The sequence below is a fragment of the Triturus cristatus genome, chromosome 7, assembly GCF_964204655.1.
Source record: "Triturus cristatus chromosome 7, aTriCri1.1, whole genome shotgun sequence".
NCBI classification, from domain to species: domain Eukaryota; kingdom Metazoa; phylum Chordata; class Amphibia; order Caudata; family Salamandridae; genus Triturus; species Triturus cristatus.
The window spans coordinates 1,757,070,542-1,757,091,860 of NC_140590.1; the positions used below are offsets into that span (position 1 = coordinate 1,757,070,542).

Sequence of the window (21,319 nt, forward strand, 5' to 3'; positions counted from 1 at the left end):
TCACTAACCATGTCTTGAATGATGTAATATGTGACATCATCAGCAGTGGATTGTGGGCGCGCGAGATGTAGTTAGTACAACTAACTATATCGGAGGAATTTCAATGGTTTTGTTCGAGTGAAATGTCCAGCTAACTATAACACCACTAAAACCTATTGTTTTTTCAGTGAATTTCAAAGGTTTTTTAAATGCTAATTCCTAACTATATCAGGCCTGAAACCTATGGTTTCTTCTGTGAATTTCAAAGGTTTTGTAAATGACAATTTTTAATGTATTAATTGTTATACTGCTTTTTTTATACTGATTTACTACATTTTTAAAACTTTATTTTTAGATATATATTTTTAATTACATTATAATTACATTATAAATTACAATACAAAATATACTTTGTCAGAATGAATTACTTTAGTTTAAATACTTGGCAAATAGGCAACAGACTTTTAAGTACAGTAGTTACAGTTGTTGCAATGGGCAACACAATTTCAAACACAAAGCAACATTGACCTCAATGTGAATTTCTAGTTAAATGCAATTAGTTACTTTATGGATTACTTTTCTAACCACAGGACTGGATCCTAGATTCAGTCCTTGGACATCTCCTGTAAACAGTTGAGTAAAAGCGTTTTGGTTACAGTAGTAATTTTTAAGGAATATTATTGTACTTTAAAAGTTGACACTTAGAAAATTTTTCACATAGAATCACCAATGTTATCCTATGGCAGAAAATTCACTTAGCAGGTAAGTAGTGTTATCGTTACTTTTTCCTACTCAGTGGTGGATCGTGGATCCAGCACTGGCCAACCTCCTGTAAACAGTTGAAAGAATGTGTTTAAGTCATACAGACGATTTTTTAGGAATATTTTTAGTGTGTGAAAATAGACAGAAGATTTTCTGGTGAAAACCACACAATGGATTCCTATGGAAGGAAATACAAGTTACTGGTAAGTACGCTTAGAATTACTTTTCAGGGTCAGTGCTGGCCTAAAAGATGCAGCACTGGGTTCTCTCCTGATTACAGGTGAGTAAATCGGAATTCGTAGTTCGGCTGAATTTAGACGCATATTTGTAAGTGTCAAAAATGGACACAGAAAATTTTCTGGTGAAAACCACACAATGGATTCCTATGGAAGGAAATACAAGTTACTGGTAAGTACGCTTAGAATTACTTTTCAGAGTCAGTGGTGGGCTTCTCTCCTGATAACAGGTGAGTAAATCAGAATTCGTAGTTCGGCTGATTTTAGAGGAATATTTGTACAATGGTGAAGGAAGGGGGCGGGGCCTGAGGCAACGTGTGCAAACACGCTCTGTGGCGCGTTTTTAAGTCTTCAATCCTGAGGTCCCCTGGGGGCCAACTAGCCCACCAGCTACCTCCAGTATGCGCCAGGGAGCTGCATTGCAGAGAGGTGTTCAGAGGCCACGCCCCTTTTTACAACACTCTGCAACGCAGCTCCGTGGTGCTTACTGGAGGTACCTGGTTGGTTAGTTGGTCCCCAGGGACCCTCAGGATTGAAGAGGAATTAATTCCCCAACTTAAAACGCGCCACAGGGCGCGTTTGCACACATATCACATCAGGCCCCGCCCCCTACCTTCACCACTGTGCAAACGTGCCCCATGGGGTGTTTTAAGTTGGGGGATTTAGTCCCCTTGAATCCTGAGGTCCCCTGGTGGCCAATTAGCCCACCAGGTACCTCCAGTATGCGCCAGGGAGCTGCGTTGCAGAGAGGTGTTCAGAGGCCACACCCCTTTTTACAACACTCTACAACGCAGCTCCGTGGCGCTTAGTGGAGGTACCTGGTGGGCTAGTTGTCCCCTAGGGGACCTCTGGATTGAAGAGGAATGAATTCCCCAACTTAAAACGCGCCACAGGGCGTGTTTGCACAGTATCACCTCAGGCACCGCCCCCTACCATCACCACTGTGCAAACGCGCCCCCTGGCGCGTTGTCAGGATCCCTAATGTGAGTTCCAAAACGAAGCGCAAGGAATTAAGTTCAATAGGCGTTTCGGTTTCAAATAGACTCCAATGGTCGAGTTTGTGGCATGCCCGCAATTCCAAGATGGCCGCTAAGGCGCTGGGGTCTGCGGTCTAGTTGTTAGAAAATCCAGAGAGACGGTGTGATGTGCGCACGCCTGAAGTAGTGCGCACTTCACTAAGACATTTCCTCAGAGAAGACGTGTTCGCGTGTGTTCCCAGTTCTGAAGTGAATTATTTTGAGTAAGAAGTTTTCCAGAGAGTAACGCCTTGTGAGTTGTTCCGAGTCAAGAAACCGATACTTACCGAAGAGGACAGAAAAGACGCTTGGAGTCCGTAGAGGGCTACTTACCGGAGTCGAGAACGGAGTCACCTCGTCTCTTCAGAAAACGAGTGAAGTCTTCATCCGCATCTGAAAAGAAAACAGAAGAAAGCTAAGTGAATTACAGATAGAGTATTCAGGCACATAAACATGTCAAGCAATGTTTGGTGACGCAAATAAGTAATTAAGACCTACCGTGGTCAGCAGTGATTAGCATACAGAGTCCTGTAACAGAAAAGAAGAACATTATAGAATATATTGTGTAAAGGGTTCTAGAGGAGTAAATACAGACTATACCAACAGTTAACTAGGAAAGAAAGGAGATAGACTTACCAGAGATATAGCAGCTCCGCAGTAACCTAAGGAGAGGAAGCGAACAGGAAAAAGGTTTTAAAAGCACAGAAGAAATAATCTAGAAGACAACAGTTTAGAATATTAAGAAGCATAAAAAGAAAGAAGAGATACCACGAAAGGAAAGAGAAGGCAACAAACAATAACATTATTGGTAGGTTAAAAAGAGAAAGAGTTTGAAGATGCACTAATCAAAGAATAAATAGGTATAATTAACAGATATATGTTTTACAGATAATTAGAGACATCAATAACAAGGAAAGAAGAAATGCAGAGTTGAACAGGAAGAGAGGCACAGAGTTCAGGATCCTGGGTAGGTAGCAATTCGCAAGAGAAGAGAAGAAAAGAGATAAGATAGAGTAGAGGAGAAATGATAATTGTTGTGTGCTTAGTTACCCTTAGGAGTCTTCAGTAGCAGAGTGAAAGCCGAAGAAGAATTCCAGATAGGAAACCAGAAGGTCCAGAACCAGTCTCTTCTATGGTTTATTATTTTATCCATTTTCCCCCTTCCCCCTTGCTAATCAGTTAGAGCCAAGACATTTCTTGGGGCTGAGTGATTGGAAGTGGGAGTCGGGATGCTAGCGACTTCTGTTCTGCAAGACAACAGTAACCAGCGAGAAGCTGAAGGTGAGCTCTGACACGCGTTTTAAGTTGGGAGATTAAATCCCCTTGAAGCCAACTAGCCCACCAGGTACCTCCAGTAAGCGCCACGGAGCTGCGTTGCAGAGAGGTGTAAAAAGGGGCGTGACCTCATAACACCTCTCTGCAACGCAGCCCCCTGGTGCATACTGTAGCTCCCCTTTTTCTAATTTATTGGCCCTGGGGACCCCATCCCCCAGGGCCTGACCCAATTTTTTTTTTTTTTTAAATAAAAAAAACAAAAATCTGGAAGGGGGCCGCGTTGCCCCCCTCCCGAGGCCATATTTTGCCCCGGGGACCCCATCCCCCGGGGCATGGCCCTTTTTTTGAAAAAATGTTTTTTATTTTGGAGGGGGGCTGCCTTGCCCCCCTCCTGTGGCCCCTTTTGGCCCCAGAGACCCCATTCCCCGAGGCCGTTTTCTTTTCTTTTTTTATTATTTTTCACATTTTTAGGAGGGGGCTACGTGGCCCCCCTCCCGGGCCACTACTGGCCCCGGGGACACCATCCCACAGGGCCTGGCCATCTCGTTGGGGTCCATGGGGGGGTCCCAATCCCCCCACGGTCCCGCCGGCTCCCCGCTTCCTGCGGGAGCCGGCATTGCTTTTCCACATGGGGAGCAGCTAACATGCTGCTCCCCATGTGGAAAAGCAATCTGCTTTGCTTCATTGAAGCAAGAGCAGGTTTCCCTGCTCTCGCTTCAATGAAGCAAAGCAGTTTGCGATGGCAGGGTGGGAGCCGCGAGGGCGGCTCCCGCCCTGCCATTGCAAACAGCAGTGTCCCGGGGTGGGCACCCCCAGGAGACTGCAGGAGGGGTGGCAGTCCCCAGGGCCATCATTGGCTCCAGGGGGGGCACGTGGCCCCCCTCCCACCTTTGTCAAAGCCCCGGGGGTGGTGGTTCCCGGGACTTGGGGGTCCGAAGCGGACCCCCTATTTTAAATAATTAGTGCCCCGGGGAGGTGGAGGTCCCCAGGGCGTGTGGGGGGGCTCAAGCCCCCCACACACAGGTTTTTTTTGTTTTAAAAAAAAAAAACAAGCCCCGGGGGGTGGTGGTCCCCGGGGCTTGGGGGGGCCTTTGAGCCCCCCCATAATTCAGATTAGCCCCGGGGGGTGGCGGTCCCCGGGGCTGGGGGGCCCCTCTGGGCCCCCCATTATAATATCATTTTGCCCCCGGGACTTGCCCCCCCCCAGGGGCTAAATAAAAACGAAGCGCGGGAGCCCGCGCTTCATTTTTATTTTCATCAGCGATTTTTGAAATTTTTTTTTAACATTTTTGGCCTTGGGGGTCCTTGTGGGACCCCCTGAGCAGGCCTATGGGGTCAGGGTGTTTCTACCCTGCCCCCTTGTCGCGCTTTCCGCCTTTTTTTCGGTTTTCTTGTGCCTTGGTTCTATCGAGGCACAAGATGGCTGCCAACACTTCCTGATTCAGAGTGTTGGCAGCCAATTAGCATTCAGCTCGTGCACGGCAGGGTGCGCGCTGGGTGCGGGGAGGGTGCGTGGATCCTCCGAGGCCATAGATATATCTATCTTTTTAACTCTATTTTTCTAACTACTGAACGGATTTATACCATTTAAGCAAAAGGCACGAGTCTGAACTGAGGACTACCTCTTTGCCAAATTTGGTGTATTTCTGTTCAGCAGTTCGGGCTGTAGCTGCGTCAACAAGTCCTATGGGAAAATGCATGGGGAAAATGTGTTTTGGGACCCCCCTTTTTTCTCAGCTCCCGCTTGACGAATCACCGTGAAATTTTCAGGATTGGAGTGGACCGGAGCTGGCCAAAAGTTTGGAAAATTTCGCGAAGATTCGTCAATCGGCGCCAACGTTATTCCAAATAGAATGTTGCGGATTTCCTATGGAAAATAGGTCCTAACTATATTGTGAGATGGACTAAGCCACGCCCTATTTACAACACTAAGTTAGCACAACCGAGATCATAGTAAACAAGCCAGCTTGTCGCTTCTGCTGCGCTGCACACGACACTGTTGTTATGTGTTATTCATTTTGTAAAATGCTGACTCGACTTTGCCTTACAGGATAACAAACGGTTGTTATACATTCTTGTTAGACCTGACATCCTTGGCGTGGGTTTTTCCCCTATCTTTTGCCTCTGCTACCTGGATTTTTTATGCTGTGATGGATTTCGTTTTTGCTGGTTTAGATGCTTTGGACACTCTGCCACTGCTAATCAGTGCCAGAGTGTAAGTGCTCCCTGTGTAAAATATCATATTGATTGGATATACCGGATTGGCATATCTGTATCACCATGAAGTCCCTAGTAAAGTGCACTGTGTGTGCCAGGGCTGGTGATGACAGATGCTACTAGTGGGTCTGCAGCGCTGATTGCGCCACCCACCTGTGTAGCCCTAAAATGGTGTCTCAGGCCTGCCACAGCAGACCTGCCTGCAGTCCCCGGACTGCCATGTCCTCCTGGCCAGTGTCCACACTGACCGGGCCTAACCCTTCCCTTTTTATACACGTCAGTCATCCCTATGGAAGGCCCAAGGTACCCCCCTACAGACGGTTCATCAGGGGAAACGGCACCATTTTTGCCCCCTTGACAGAACTAACCTCTAGAAATCAGCCCAGGAAAGTGAATTGGACCGAGGCCTGTCAAACTGCTTTTGATGCCCTGAAAACTGCAATGTGCACAGCACCGGTGCTTAAGGCGCCTGACTTTTCGAGTGAGTTCGTAGTGCAAACAGACGCTTCAGAGCAAGGTGTGGGAGCAGTACTCTCACAGATGGACGACGAGGGCGGGGACCATCCTGTAGCTTTCATTAGTAGGAGGCTACTCCCCAGGGAACAGAGGTGGAGCGCTATTGAAAGGGAAGCATTTGCTGTGGTCTGGGCCCTGAAGAAGCTGAGGCCCTACCTGTTTGGGACTCACTTCCGTGTTCAGACTGACCACAGGCCCCTCAGATGGTTAATGCAGATGAGGGGCGAGAATCCAAAACTGTTGAGGTGGTCCATCTCCCTACAGGGAATGGACTTTACGGTGGAACACCGTCCCGGTACAGAGCACGCCAATGCTGATGGTCTGTCCAGGTTTTTCCGCCTTAGTGATGAGAACTCCCAAGAGGGTGGGTAGTTCTCCCCACTTTCAGCTGGAGGGGACACGTGTTAGACCTGACATCCTTGGCGTGGGTTTTTCCCCTATCTTTTGCCTCTACTACCTGGATTTTTGATGCTGTGATGGATTTCGTTTTTGCTGGTTTAGATGCTTTGGACACTCTGCCACTGCTAATCAGTGCCAGAGTGTAAGTGCTCCCTGTGTAAAATATCATATTGATTGGATATACCGGATTGGCATATCTGTATCACCATGAAGTCCCTAGTAAAGTGCACTGTGTGTGCCAGGGCTGGTGATGACAGATGCTACTAGTGGGACTGCAGCACTGATTGCGCCACCCACCTGTGTAGCCCTAAAATGGTATCTCAGGCCTGCCACCGCAGACCTGCCTGCAGTCCCCGGACTGCCATGTCCTCCTGGCCAGTGTCCACACTGACCGGGCCTAACCCTTCCCTTTTTATACACGTCAGTCATCCCTATGGAAGGCCCAAGGTACCCCCCTGGGCAGGGTGCAGTGTATGTAAAAGGTAGAGCATGTACTAGTGCAGGTAACATGTTCTGGTAGTGAACAACGGCCATTTTGTGTGTTCACTGCTGCAAGGTTATCTTGCTCCATAGGCTAACATGGGGGAGGCTGGTGCCAATGGCTATCCGCCTATCTTCTCACAGGAACAAGATAAGACATGAGTGTTTGATATCCCTGAGCTCAGCATTTAATAACACGTCTTTTAGGAGAGGTTGTTTTTAAATCCCGAGTTGGAGAATAGTACTTTTTAGAGAGTAGCTGTTCTCTTGTCTGACCCTTCTGTGTGCCTGGGCGTGCTTGTGGATTGACTGTCTGGCTTGAGAGTGACAGGGGCTGGGGATCCCCCAGGAGGTTGGCTGAGTCAGCCCTCTGCTGAATGGCGACATTTGCAAGGAGAGTGGAGGGAGGAGATAGCACCTGGGAGTGAATAGGGCTGTGCCTGCCTGCCACACTGCTGGCTCCACCTCCTGCTGGGCGGCTGACGACTCTGCCCCTCACTCTGAAAAGAATGTAGAAGCCAGGAAAACAAAGTGCTCCAGCAACACCCAGAACTGGATCAGACCGGGCTCAGGACCCACTTGCACAAAGACTTCAAAGACTTTTAGGGGTATAAGTACAAGACCCCTGACAACAGATTTTTAGATTCTACCATCAAGAGGAACCTCTGCTGAAAGACGGACCGCTGAAGAACTAAAGGAAGATTGCCTTGCTGTGTGCTCTAAGGGCTGACCTGTTCTGCTGTACAACTGAAGCTGAGGAGGAGAAGGGGTCTTGCTGTGTGCTGACTCTACCCACTTGACCAAACAAGACTTTGCTGTGTGCTGTGTCTTAAACCGAATCTCCAAGGGCCTGAGAAGAGCTGGCCTCCTGTTTCGCAACCCAGGGATAGAAAGGTTGCCCCGAACCCAAGACTCCGCTGTGTCCCCCCTGCGCTGCTGTGTGCTGCAGGGACTGTGGACTGTTCTACCAAGCTTCTCAACATCTGCCGGTGAAGTGGGCGGGCTGCTCTCTGCCTTGTTGGAGAGTACCGCGCTGATCCGGGCCTGACACCGGTTGCCGCATCAAGAAGACCGACGTGCTCATCGGCACGTGCCTTGCCGCGACCCGGAGGCCTGAAGCAGACCAAGAGTCGTACTTCCCTGCTCTACGAAGCCGCGTTGTGAGTGGCTGACTCCGGTGACGTCGACATCGTCACTGAGGGCTCGTCGAGGGAGTTGTGGAAGCCTTGCACCGAACAGCCAGAGGAGCGCTCTGTACAACGAGCGCAGTGACGCCGACGGAGCAACGTAGCTGCCTAAACAACAAGAGCCTACGAACTGATTCATTCTCAGTGAGTATCAAATCACACCAGAAACTAGAGACTATCGTCTTAAGATCCCGACCAACCAAGAAAGCGAATATAGTGTAAACCTGTGATGCTTGATTTCAACTGCCGAAACTAGATAAAGATATATTTTTTTTGATATAACTCACCTGTGTGGTTAAGTTTGTGGTGTGCGGAGGGGGGATCATTGTGGTGTCTACGTGCAAATACCTTACACATTGCCTTGGGGATAAGCCTGTCTGCTCGAGCCAAGCTACCTAGAGGGTGAGCAGGGGTTATCTACCGTGTGTGTCCTTGTACCCTGACTAGAAGCAAGGGTCCCTATTTGGTCTAAGGTGTATACCTCTGCCAACTAGAGACCCCCAGATCTAACATTGGTGGCAGCGGTGGGATTAGAACCAGTATTTGCACTTGACCTGCAGTGATTCTTCGTACATCACTAATCTAGTAAGCAGTTGCATTGCACGAAGTTTTTGCGAAGACTATTCTTGGAGGATCGACGAAGCATCATGTCTCTGAATGGAGTAGGTGAGGAGTCGGAATTGCAATTCGAAGTGAAAAAGTTGCTCGAATATAAGAAGGAGCAACTAAAGCAATTCTGCAAGCAGCTTGGATGCCCAGTGAAGGGCGGCGCCAACAAGACGGAGCTACAGAAAGCTCTAAGGGCCTGGTGGGAGGCCAAGAATGGCGCAACCGAGGAAACTACTGGAGGGGATGGCTCACCGGAGCACGGATTTGGATCCGATGATCTGCCAGTGAATAGGCCAGCGTCTAGGGCTGGCAGCACCCATTCCAGTAGGAGCCTTTCTCCAGAGAAGCTGGAGGAAAATCAGAGGATTAGGGCCCATGAGATTGAACTTTTTAAGCTCAAAGCTCAAGCGGAAGAAAGGAAACTGCGCCTTGACAGTGAGAAAGAGGCGGAGGAAAGGAGGAATGCTCTTGCTTTGGAAGAGAGAAAACTCCAGTTGGCTCATGAGTTGAGCATGAGGGAGCTGGACATTAAAGCCAAACAAGTGGAGTCCAGTCCGAATGGTGGCAGCGCACAACCAGTACAGGCGGGTAAAGTATACATACCGAAAGATTTGGTACAGAATTATCAGAGGGGTGAGGATATCTATGCATGGTTTAGATCCTATGAGCTTGCCTTGAAGATGAATGAAGTGCCTGAGAAGAGTTGGGGAGCAGGTTTGTGGAAGCATTTTGAGGCCTCTGGGAGGGATGTCTTTAGAAGCAGCAGGTACCTTAACCTACCCCACTATGAAGGAGGCCTTATGCCTCAGGTATGGGCTTACACCAGAACAGTACCGCCAGAAGTTCAGGAACTTCAAGAAACTTGATTCGAATACTTGAGTGGAGTGTGTGAGTATGTACACGCGTGCACTGGAAGGTTGGATAAAGGACAGCAAAGTAACTGATTATGTGGGGTTGTGTCACTTGATTAGTTGGGAGCACTTGAGTAGTCTATGTGTTCCAGAGCTGCGCCAGCATCTTTTAGACAGCAAGTTAACTGATCCCAGTGAGCTTGCTAAAGAGGCCGACCGCTGGACTAGCACCAGGGTCAACAAAGGGGTGGTAAGTATGCCAGCCAAGGGTGGACAGGGTCCCCAGCAGAAAGGTGGGGAGGACAAGGGTAACAGTAAGGAGTTCGCTAAAGGGCCCCAAAACAGTTCCCAGGAGAAGGAGTCCCAAGCCCCCAAGCCTAAGAGGTCTTGGCCCCCTAAGGGCAACAGACCACCGCCTACTTGCTATGCTTGTAGGGAAGTGGGCCACATAGCCCCTAACTGTCCCAAGAAACCCCCAGCACCAGCTGCTGCTCCCGTCCCAGGGTTAGCTAGTGTAGCTTTGGGAGGGGATTTGATTTCCAGTGGGGAGGAGGGATTAGCTATGATGACCCTTGTCTCTTTAGGAGACCAAGAGATGGTCCAGGATACCTTGATACCCGCTAACACTAAGAAATACGGGCAAAAGGTGACCATCAATGGGAGGGAGATAGAGGCTCTGAGGGACACCGGGGCTAGTGTGATATCTGTCAGGTGTCAGTGGGTGTCTGAAGAGCAAGTCATTCCCAATGTGCTCCGCCCAGTAGTGGCAGCTGACACTTCAGTGCGCCTCTGCAAGATGGCGCGTGTTCCCTTTACATGGGGGGGAGTCTCTGGTACCTTGGAAGTCTGTGTCAGTGATGCCTTGCAGGTAGATTGTCTGTTGGGTAACGACCTGGAGAGTTTTCCATGGAAGGACGTAGAGCACAGAACTCACTTGGAGATGTTAGGACTGCCAGCGTGGATCTGTGTATCCACACGTGCCATGACAGCCAGTAAGGGTGGATTAGTAGAACCGGAGCCTGGAACAATGGCCCAGGAACCTGTCAGGAGAGGAAGGGGCAGAGGGCGCGGGAAACCGGCCCCCACTGTTCCCACGGTCCCGGAGGAAGCAGAACCTGAGGGGGATGCCCTGGAACCTACAGGGGAACAGGTGGCCGAACTGGGGGAATTGCCTGAGCTGACCCATTGGCAGCAAGAGGGTGGTCCCTCCAGGGAGGAATTCTGCCAGGCTCAGAAGGAGTGCCCTTCCCTCCTTGGTGTGCGGCAGCAGGCTGCAGACCAGGCAGCGGGCCTAGGGTCCAAGGAACATTTGATTTACTGGGAGGACGACTTACTTTATAGTGAGCCTAAGTTTGCTGAGCCCGGTGCAGCCCGTGTGCTGGTGGTACCCGAGCGCTTCAGGAACTTCTTACTGGGTCTGGCTCATGACGTGCCTCTCGCAGGACATCTGGGGCAAGACAAGACCTATCACAGGCTTGTCACCCACTTCTACTGGCCCCAGATGAAGAAGCACGTCGGTACCTTTTGTAAGTCTTGCCAAACCTGTCAAGCCAGTGGTAAGAGCGGAGGGAAGTGCGTGGCGCCCCTCCAGCCATTTCCTGTAGTGAGCACCCCTTTCGAGCGGGTGGGCATTGATATCATAGGGCCCCTGGATCCCAAGACCGCCTTAGGCAACAGGTTTATCCTGGTCTTGGTGGATCACGCCACTCGGTACCCGGAAGCAGTCCCTCTCAGGACAATCACAGCACCCGTGGTGGGCCGTGCATTGATGGGGATCTTTTCCCGTGTGGGGTTCCCCCGAGAGGTGGTCCTCCGACCGGGGTACCAACTTCATCTCTAGGTATATGAAGTCTCTGTGGGAGGAGTGTGGGGTAACTTATAAGTTCACCACTCCTTACCACCCTCAAGGAAATGGGTTGGTTGAACGGTTCAACCGCACCCTGAAAGGTATGATTATGGGCCTAGCGGAGCCCATGAGACGGAAGTGGGACGTCTTGTTACCATGCCTGTTGTTTGCCTACAGGGAGGTGCCTCAGTAGTCCTTAGGGTTCAGCCCCTTTGAACTGCTGTATGGCCACCCTGTTAGAGGACCTCTCACACTGGTGAAGGAGGGGTGGGAAAAGTCCCGTGGGAAAACACCCCAGGATGTGTTCAGCTATGTGCTGGCCATCCGCAACCAAACGCAGCGCTTCAGGAAGCTCGCTCAGGAGAATCTAGAAGCCAGCCAGGAGGAGATGAAAAGATGGTAAGACCAGAACACCACTCTGGTTGAATTTCATCCTGGGCAGAAAGTGTGGGTAATGGCGCCGGTGGAGCCTTGTGCGCTCCGTGACAAGTGGACCGGGCCATATGAGGTGGTGGAGCGCAAGAGTGAGGTGACCTACCTGATCAACATGAAGACTCCTAGGCAGCCCCTTAGAGTCTTGCATGTGAACCGCCTCAAACCCCACTTCGAGAGGTCTGAAGTGACGATGCTCATGGCTACAGATGACGGTGGGGAGGAGGATAGTGATCCTCTCCCTGACCTCCTGGCAACCAAGGAGCAAGACGGGTCAGTGGATGGTGTGGTCCTCTCGCCCACCCTGACCCCAGAACAGCAGAGAGACTGTCGCCAGGTGTTGGGTCAGTTTGCCTCCCTGTTCTCCCTGACCCCAGGTGTCACCAATTGGTGCGTCCATGATGTGGACACTGGAGATAGTCTACCTGTGAAACAGAAGTTTTACAGAGTAGCTGACAAGGTCAAGGCCAGCATCAAGAAAGAAGTTTCCAAGATGTTGACGTAAGGGGTGATTGAGCCCTCCAGCAGTCCCTGGGCTAGCCCAGTGGTCCTAGTTCCCAAGAAAGCTGCTACACCTGGTGACCCACCAGAACTTCGGTTTTGCGTGGACTACCGTGGGCTCAATGCGGTCACCAAGACTGACGCGCACCCCATCCCCAGAGCTGATGAGCTTGTGGATCGGTTGGGAGCTGCCAGGTATCTCAGCACCTTTGATTTGACTTCGGGGTACTGGCAGAATGCCTTAACTGAGGGGGCTAAGGAGAGGTCGGCATTTTCAACACCAGAGGGGCACTTCCAGTTTCGCGTCATGCCCTTTGGATTGAAAAATGCCCCTGCCACCTTCCAGAGACTGGTCAACTGGGTACTGACCGGGCTGGAGCAATTCAGCGCCGCATACTTGGATGACATTGCTGTGTTCAGCTCCACTTGGGAGGAACACTTGCAACACCTCTGTGAAGTGTTGAGGGCTCTGCAAAAGGCAGGCCTCACTATCAAGGCCAGTAAGTGCCAGATAGGGCAGGGATCAGTGGTGTATTTGGGACACCAGGTAGGGAGCGGCCAGGTGGCGCCCCTACAGGCGAAGATTGATACCATTCTGGCTTGGGAACCCCCCAAGACGCAGACAGAGGTGAGAGCCTTTCTAGGACTCACCGGGTATTACAGACGGTTCATCAGGGGATACGGCACCATTGTTACCCCCTTGACACTCTAGAAATCAGCCCAGGAAAGTGAATTGGACCGAGGCCTGTCAAACTGCTTTTGATGCCCTGAAAACTGCAATGTGCACAGCACCGGTGGTTAAGGCGCCTGACTTTTCGAGTGAGTTCGTAGTGCAAACAGACGCTTCAGAGCAAGGTGTGGGAGCAGTACTCTCACAGATGGACGACGAGGGCGGGGACCAGCCTGTAGCTTTCATTAGTGGGAGGCTACTCCCCAGGGAACAGAGGTGGAGCGCTATTGAAAGGGAAGGATTTGCTGTGGTCTGGGCCCTGAAGAAGCCCTACCTGTTTGGGACTCACTTCCGTGTTCAGACCGACCACAGGCCCCTCAGATGGTTAATGCAGATGAGGGGCGAGAATCCAAAACTGTTGAGGTGGTCCATCTCTCTACAGGGAATGGACTTTACGGTGGAACACCGTCCCGGTACAGAGCACGCCAATGCTGATGGTCTGTCCAGGTTTTTCCGCCTTAGTGATGAGAACTCCCAAGAGGGTGGGTAGTTCTCCCCACTTTCAGCTGGAGGGGACACGTGTTAGACCTGACATCCTTGGCGTGGGTTTTTCCCCTATCTTTTGCCTCTGCTACCTGGATTTTTGATGCTGTGATGGATTTCGTTTTTGCTGGTTTAGATGCTTTGGACACTCTGCCACTGCTAATCAGTGCCAGAGTGTAAGTGCTCCCTGTGTAAAATATCATATTGATTGGATATACCGGATTGGCATATCTGTATCACCATGAAGTCCCTAGTAAAGTGCACTGTGTGTGCCAGGGCTGGTGATGACAGATGCTACTAGTGGGTCTGCAGCGCTGATTGCGCCACCCACCTGTGTAGCCCTAAAATGGTGTCTCAGGCCTGCCACCGCAGACCTGCCTGCAGTCCCCGGAGTGCCATGTCCTCCTGGCCAGTGTCCACACTGACCGGGCCTAACCCTTCCCTTTTTCTACACGTCAGTCATCCCTATGGAAGGCCCAAGGTACCCCCCTGGGCAGGGTGCAGTGTATGTAAAAGGTAGAGCATGTACTAGTGCAGGTAACATGTTCTGGTAGTGAACAACGGCCATTTTGTGTGTTCACTGCTGCAAGGTTATCTTGCTCCATAGGCTAACATGGGGGAGGCTGGTGCCAATGGCTATCCGCCTATCTTCTCATAGGAACAAGATAAGACATGAGTGTTTGATATCCCTGAGCTCAGCATTTAATAACACGTCTTTTAGGAGAGGTTGTTTTTAAATCCCGAGTTGGAGAATAGTACTTTTTAGAGAGTAGCTGTTCTCTTGTCTGACCCTTCTGTGTGCCTGGGCGTGCTTGTGGATTGACTGTCTGGCTTGAGAGTGACAGGGGCTGGGGATCCCCCAGGAGGTTGGCTGAGTCAGCCCTCTGCTGAATGGCGACATTTGCAAGGAGAGTGGAGGGAGGAGATAGCACCTGGGAGTGAATAGAGCTGTGCCTGCCTGCCACACTGCTGGCTCCACCTCCTGCTGGGCGGCTGACGACTCTGCTCCTCACTCTGAAAAGAATGTAGAAGCCAGGAAAACAAAGTGCTCCAGCAACACCCAGAACTGGATCAGACCGGGCTCAGGACCCACTTGCACAAAGACTTCAAAGACTTTTAGGGGTATAAGTACAAGACCCCTGACAACAGATTTTTAGATTCTACCATCAAGAGGAACCTCTGCTGAAAGACGGACCGCTGAAGAACTAAAGGAAGATTGCCTTGCTGTGTGCTCTAAGGGCTGACCTGTTCTGCTGTACAACTGAAGCTGAGGAGGAGAAGGGGTCTTGCTGTGTGCTGACTCTACCCACTTGACCAAACAAGACTTTGCTGTGTGCCGTGTCTTAAACCGAATCTCCAAGGGCCTGAGAAGAGCTGGCCTCCTGTTTCGCAACCCAGGGATAGAAAGGTTGCCCCGAACCCAAGACTCCGCTGTGTCCCCCCTGCGCTGCTGTGTGCTGCAGGGACCGTGGACTGTTCTACCAAGCTTCTCAACATCTGCCGGTGAAGTGGGCGGGCTGCTCTCTGCCTTGTTGGAGAGTACCGCGCTGATCCGGGCCTGACAACGGTTGTCGCATCAAGAAGACCGACGTGCTCATCGGCACGTGCCTTGCCGCGACCCGGAGGCCTGAAGCAGACCAAGAGTCGTACTTCCCTGCTCTACGAAGCCGCGCTGTGAGTGGCTGACTCCGGTGACGTCGACATCGTCACTGAGGGCTCGTCGAGGGAGTTGTGGAAGCCTTGCACCGAACAGCCAGAGGAGCGCTCTGTACAACGAGCGCAGTGACGCCGACGGAGCAACGTAGCTGCCTAAACAACAAGAGCCTACGAACTGATTCATTCTCAGTGAGTATCGAATCACACCAGAAACTAGAGACTATCGTCTTAAGATCCCGACCAACCAAGAAAGCGAATATAGTGTAAACCTGTGATGCTTGATTTCAACTGCGGAAACTAGATAAAGATATATTATTTTTGATATAACTCACCTGTGTGGTCTAAGTTTGTGGTGTGCGGAGGGGGGATCATTGTGGTGTCTACGTGCAAATACCTTACACATTGCCTTGGGGATAAGCCTGTCTGCTCGAGCCAAGCTACCTAGAGGGTGAGCAGGGGTTATCTACCGTGTGTGTCCTTGTACCCTGACTAGAAGCAAGGGTCCCTATTTGGTCTAAGGTGTATACCTCTGCCAACTAGAGACCCCCAGATCTAACAATTCTTAACCGTGAAAATGTGCCCTTGGTCTGTACATCATGCAAAGAACGCGTCTGGGTCACTAGAAGGTACAGAGTGTTGTGTTTAGATTGATCGTAGACACTTGTTAGACATATCATGCATACAGCTGCCAATGTTTGAAGGACAAGCGTCTTTAATATTGCAGAACAGTTTGGTTTTACATTCATTCGAACAAGAAGAGCTGATGCATGCTGTGAGAGCTGATCCTTTGATGTGATTCTACTAAGCTGATCTATACGGTATGGGGTCCCCCCTGTTAGCCTAAGAGACCTTCTAATAGTCTAATAATAACATTGTATTAGATTATAGTGAAAGGAGTGTGGCCGTATACCACTGTCATTAATAGTATGATTGCTCCTTTCATTCTATATGGTATTATGATAATGCTCATGATTCTGATCTGTATTGTTAGTCTGCTAGTGTTAGCCAAAGTACTGCATCTTAGGACGCGAGGTTTATAAAATAAACTCTTTAAACTTTACTGTGTCTGTATTATTATGTTGTGGACTAATAAATAAGTACGAACAGGTATTTCGGATTCCCACCACTCCTGAGAAATATCTAAGTCGCTTGTTCTGGTTTGTCTATACATTGGGACCACCTAGCTAGATCTAGGTTAACAAATTAGATACTAAGCTAGTCGGATAAGGGGTCTGGGTTCTGAGGGGAGTTTTCTGGTACACCACAATTCTCTGAGGTCCTGGTCTCCTGCGCATAGTTCTGTGCAAAAGCAGAATCCCTGCAACAATATCTACCTACTGGCGACCGCCAGTAGGTAATATATTATCTACTGGCAGTCACCAGTAGATAGTTATAGTTAGGACCGAGTTTCCATAGGAAATCTGAAAATTCTATTTTGAATAACTTTGGCGTCGGTTGACGAATCCTCGCGAAATTTTCAAAACTAAAGGGGCGCTCCGCTCAGCTCCTACCCTGAACGTCTCGGGCTGATTCGTCAAGCGGGGGCCGAGAAAAAAGGGGGGTCCCAAAACACGTTTTCCCCATGCATTTTCCCATAGGACCTTTAGTCGAAGGTACAGCCTGAACGGCTGAACAGAATTACTTGAAATTTGGCAAAGAGGTTGTCCTCAGGTCAGGGAAGTGCCTTTTGCATATCTGGTGTCAATCTGTTCAGTATTTCCTGAGAAAATTGCAGTTAAAAGTACATAAATATCTATAGGCGCGGAACGTGCGCGCACCGTGCGCTCACGGTGCCGTGCGCGAGCGTAATTCTGATTGGCGGATAGATGTCAGTAAACATTCGAATCGGTCAAAATCAGGAAGTGTCGGACGCCATTTTGTCTGTCGATGTCTGTGGCATTGAAAAAGAAAGGTGGGAGGGGAGGAGCCAAGATGGCGACCGGAGCAGACGCTTGAGCGCCCGGCTCCGTCGGTCCGTGGCCTCGGACTACTATCCTGCTGCCCATCCTCGCCGATTTTCGAGGTGCAACGTGTGCGAAGACGCGCTGACCGCGCTGCCGCTTTCCCGGAGTCTCAGCCCGCCCGGATGCCCGAGTTTTGGGTGCTTTTGTCTTCTGCACTGAAACCCTGCGCCATTACGGCCTTTGCTGGCCCCCTGGAAGCTCCGCAGTTACCGGACCAGATAGCGCTAACCTGAGCCCCGCGGTCCCGATCTCACCTTGCACCACGGATCGTTGCCGGATGAGCCCGGAGAGGGACGGCCGGACACCTTCTGCAACCTGTGCCGGACGGGCTGGAGCTGTGGGGTGGGCTCCGGTGCGGCGGGTCCCCTGCCCCGCTCTGAGGACCGCGCCGTGGGAGGCTGCTGCCCCCTTCGCCTATTGCCTAGCCAGCGGCGGAGGGAACCTGCGAGAAGAGAAGCGACTGTCGGCCTTTCCCGTTGCGGCGTAGACCTCAGGGGTATTTACTTCTTGCCACGACCCCCCCCCCTGGCCATTGCAACGTATAGCGGCAAAACATGGCGTTGAGTGCCTGCTTGCGGCTGGGGGGCGATACTCCGGTCTCGCCCGCTGCCCACTTCGCCCTCCCTCTTCCGGACTCCAGCTCCACGGTGCCGTCCCGGATTGCTGCCGATGTGGGGGCCCAGCCTCCGCTGACATGCGGCTCCGTTCTGGCTGCCCTGCGGGACTTCCAACTACAGATGTGCGCTGGCCTGCAGGCGCTGAGTGAGCGGTTTGACCCCATACTGTCGGCCGCGGGTCATGAGCGCACGGTGTGTCATCGGCAGGGCGTGGGTCTCCCGGTGCTTTTGTCCGCTTGCGGGGACGCAACGGCGGTGTGTGACTGTCCTACACTGGTGCCTTCACCTGGCGCTCCCGGCGCCCAGGGTAGACCGCTCTACACCTCAACTGCGGATACTTTGTCCCCCTGGTCATGGCTGCCTGCTTCATTGTTGCCTGCCTCACCGCGTCCGCTGGACTATCCTGTTGAGCGACACCTAGCGGCTTCGAGGAACCGTCCGCGGCGGCCCACTGCTTACTTTTTGTGGAACTCCTGTACCTTACTTGCCAGGTTTGGATTTTCTGTGGTGCAAAGAGGGACCTTACTTGATGGGCGGCGGCCATTTCGTGATCCTACTTCACTATCCTTTCACAGGCGGCCATCTTGTCTTTGTCTGCTCGGGACATGGGGCCTTCATGCAGGGGCTGGTTTAATCCCGAGCCCGCGATCGGGCCAGGGCTAGACTGACTTCTATTGCCATGGTTTATGGACGGGCTGGCCTGGGACTGGAACTGTATGTATGTTCTGCGCGCACTCGTCGCGACTTGTATCCCTTCGCTTACACTGTGGTGCCATGGTATCTTCGCATGCCGTTTTTTGGCGTAGTGGGCTCTCAGTGTGAATGGCTGATGGTTTGGGGCGCTCTGGTGTCCCGTGGGCTCCTCCCCACCTTCTTTTCTGTTTTCTTACTTTCTTTACTCTATTCCTACTTTCTCTCTTCTCTATATTTCGGGTTCATTGGGCGACAGGCACTATGCTGGGGGGGGGGTAGGCCGTAGCCTCCGCATTGGTGTAGGGTGGGGGGGTAATACTCTGTTCTTAATTAGTTCTATGGGCCTTTTTCTTTTATGTCTCTGCGCTCTACTTTCTTCGATTCGGGGTCCGGGTGTGGGGTGGATCGAGTGGGGGAGGCTCCGGAGGGGTGCGTACTTGCTCTTGTGACTATCCTGTTATATTTCTGCACCGCCTCACTGTTTGAGTTTTTACTTCAATTGTTGTTCTTACTGATGTTGCTGCTCTCCCGTGTGGTGAGGCTATCTTGCGGACTCGAATCTCCTTTGTTCCTATCCTTCATTGACTTTTTTCTTTGATAAAATTATCAAAAAACTTAAAATTAACCTTCACTTCTCCTTCCCCGGGTGTCAAAGATAGCTCCAGTATGTGACCCATAACTCGTTGTTAATCCTGACTGTTGATGCACGGGGGATGTAATGTGGGTATCAGTGCTTCATTGTATCGTGGCCGGCCTGACGGTTGTAGGCCCGTATTTGTTCTTTTAAGATGCACGAATAAAGGTTTTTTTAAAAAAAAAAAAAAAAAAAAAAAGAAAAAGAAAGGTGGAGAACGTGAAAAGGGGGCAGGGTAGAGAGTTCCTGACCCCCTAGCCTTTGTCAGGGGGTCAATGAAGGACCCCGAAGGGTGAAAAAAACATTTTATTTTTTTTTCAAAAAATCGCGGCGTGCGCGCACCGTCCACGCACGGTGCGCGCACGGTGAAAAACCCTTAAAAAAAAAAACATTTTAAACTGTTTATAAGTTTATAGAAGATATTAACTATGCTGTTCAACTTTATCCAAATAAAAAAAAAAAAAGCTGAGCCATTCCATATTACAGGATACAGTCAATCTATTACTATATACATAGGTAGTTTATTGTAAAATAAATATATAAAAAAAATAATAATAGATACATAAATTAGCATTTAAAAAACCTTACAAATTCACAAAAAAAAACATAGGTTTCACACATGTTATAGTTAGGAATTAGCATTTAAAAAACCTTGCAAATTCACTTAAAAAACCATAGGTTTCACACACGTTATAGTTAGGAATTAGCATTTAAAAAACCTTGCAAATTCACTTAAAAAACCATAGGTTTCACACATGTTATAGTTAGCTGGACATTTCACTCGTAAAAAACCAATGAAATTCCCCCGTTATAGTTAGTTCAGGTAACTATAACTCACGCGACCGCAATCCACTGCTGATGATGTCACATATTACATCACTGATGACATCATCCAGAGAATATGTGTCTTTCTGTAAAATAAATATTTTTTATATATGTATATCTAAAGGTTAATGGAAGAATAAACGGGTAAATAAGTGTCTAAATGGATGTTTTTTGTTTGTAAAATTAATTGTATAACTGACTTATTAACAATATCTTAGTGAATACAGTGATGTAATATGTGACATCATCAGCAGTGGATTGCGGTCGCGTTAGTTATAGTTACCTGAACTAACTATAACGGGGGAATTTCATTGGTTTTTTACGAGTGAAATGTCCAGCTAACTATAACATGTGTGAAACCTATGGTTTTTTAAGTGAATATATATATTTGTATGTTAATGTATATACATATATAAATGTCACACCACGGCGTAGGTAGACCGAGGTAGGTTCATACATTAGCACACTGCATGTATAAGACCGCAGGAGAATGACTAAATATCCCACAATCCTGTGTGACTGGTCAGGTGGACTCAGCACACTGAGTCCTATATAGGCTCCGCCTCCCTAAGGCCCGGTGCTTGTCAATCAAGTACCATGACTTGGACCATTGGGAGGAAGAAGCCGTTTCTTCACTGAACAGGAAAGAGGAGAATTGCTCATTTGACTCTCCCGTATTTCCCCATTGAGCCGATTGCTGGGCTCGCCTGTTTTCAGTGCAAGATGCGAGCGCATCTCCGAGCCGCTACTGGGCTCGCCTGTCAGTTAATACCGGGCTCTCTCTGTGTGCCTCACAATGCGCTGAAGCGCGTCTCCGTGCCTCGCGGTGTGGTTGCACAACGTGCTGGAGCGCGTCTCTGGGCTCGCCTCCCCCGTCAAGGAAAACGTGCTGGAGCGCATCGTCACTCTCTCCTTAGGCTTCCTTCTGCCTTCCCTGAGCACGCTGAAGAGAATCCACAAGCCTGAACTCGGCCCGAGATTACGTTCTTGTTTAGGGGGCTTATTTAAAGAACCAGAGGGGAGCGCTATAACACCACCAATGAGCCGCTGAGAGGCTTGGATTTCCCTGTCTGTTTTTAGGTGTCGCCTGGCGAAAGCAGCGCATGCGCTGCTCTCGCTATTGAGGGTACCTTTTGGAATCGATTCTGCCGAGGGCTTTCATGCACACGTCTGCATGGACAAACATGGCTGCTGTTGCCATTTGTCCATAGCAGACAGCATGCGCGTGTCCGTTGGACTGTGGACAGTCCGACACCATCTTGTGCCAATAGCTTCCCTTCCCGTTGTCCATGGCAACCAAGCTTCTTATCAGAAGCTTTGTCATGTCACTTTCCTGTTCCCACCCCCTCCCGTTGGCAGTGTTCTCCATCCCCCTGCCCCCTTTCTGATTCCCATTCACTCCCCACTGGTT

At 50.1% G+C, this 21,319-nt stretch overlaps 1 long non-coding RNA gene across 1 annotated transcript in view; it reads right to left on the reverse strand.

The window, feature by feature from the left end:
* Window positions 1–2,326: 2,326 nt before the first annotated feature.
* The window catches only part of LOC146813009 (uncharacterized), a 132,356-nt gene continuing 113,363 nt past the window's right edge, over window positions 2,327–21,319 (reverse strand). Inside the window, exons 2-4 of the long non-coding RNA XR_014966942.1 lie at window positions 2,630–2,655; window positions 2,492–2,521; window positions 2,327–2,386 (exon numbers count right to left, since the gene is read on the reverse strand). This is a non-coding gene — a long non-coding RNA (uncharacterized LOC146813009). The remainder of the gene's footprint in view (window positions 2,387–2,491; window positions 2,522–2,629; window positions 2,656–21,319) is intronic.